Source organism: Palaemon carinicauda, chromosome 24, assembly GCF_036898095.1.
Source record: "Palaemon carinicauda isolate YSFRI2023 chromosome 24, ASM3689809v2, whole genome shotgun sequence".
Lineage (NCBI taxonomy): Eukaryota > Metazoa > Arthropoda > Malacostraca > Decapoda > Palaemonidae > Palaemon > Palaemon carinicauda.
Genome location: NC_090748.1, coordinates 13,059,174 through 13,060,386, shown reverse-complemented (window position 1 = coordinate 13,060,386; position 1,213 = coordinate 13,059,174).

Genomic DNA, 1,213 nt, shown 5'->3' with positions numbered 1-1,213 from the left:
GGGCTTTCATTACTGCTGAAGTTTTGACAGAATCAAAAACTTTCCCATATTCTATAAGTGCCATGCATAGTGGTTTTTTATACTTTGTTGATTTTTTTTCCATTAGCTGGTTAACACATATATTTATACATGCATATATATATATATATATATATATATATATATATATATATATATATATATATATATATATATATGTATATATATGTATATATATATATATATATATATATATATATATATATATATATATATATATATATTTCTAATGTCCCGTGTCGATGGATAATCAGACATTGGAACATACATTTTTTTCACTTTATCACAAAAGGTTGTGAATACATTTAAACAGCAAGATACTCTTAGCCGAGTACCTATTGTTCTTGTGAGTTTTAGCGGTTCTTCAATTCTTTCTGAGCAAGGAAGTCATTGTTGCTTTGTCAGTATGCTGAATCTACTCATGTTACTCTCACCCCTACGACTTAAGACACGTCACCTATAAGAAAGTCCAATGATCTCGCACTACAATTTATAAAAGGGATGTTAACTCTTAAAAAGGCCATTGATGACCCTGTATAAAACTAACATATACATCTACATATTTTCTATGCAAGGTGCAGTTAGAAAGTGTGCCTTTGGACAGTTAAGAATAGCTTTTTGGTATAGCTGTAACTTTGGAATTCAATGTAAGTGATTGACTATAAATGTTGGATCCAGTTTACACAACCAGCAACCCTGTAGATACGGTGTTTTCAAGTAAATGGGATCCTTATTGTGATTTACTTCCGCAAGTTTTAAATGTCGATGGTAACGTTTATGACTCAAAAGTATCTTAAAGGTAATTTAGTAAAATGTACGATTCGAAATCCATAATAGTTCTCTTAGAAAAATCTGTCACCCAGTTATGTTAACAATATTATAAAATCTATTCCAGACTATCCCTTTAAAGATTGCAAATAAAAACTAGAATGGCCATTTTATGGTCGTGGCATTTAACGTCCTTAGAAGGGACTGTTGCTCTAGGTTGTTCTGGAATGAGAAAAAGAAGTTGAATCTTGAAGATCTAAGGATGAGTGGTATCGGACATAAAAAACGAATTGAAAAGACACTACAGAAGGGAAGAACATGTTTGGGAGGGGGGGGGGTTGTTGTAATCGAGAGTGAAGCAGAGAAAAAAAGGCGATATTAGTTGAAAGATCTGGAGAGAAAAGGA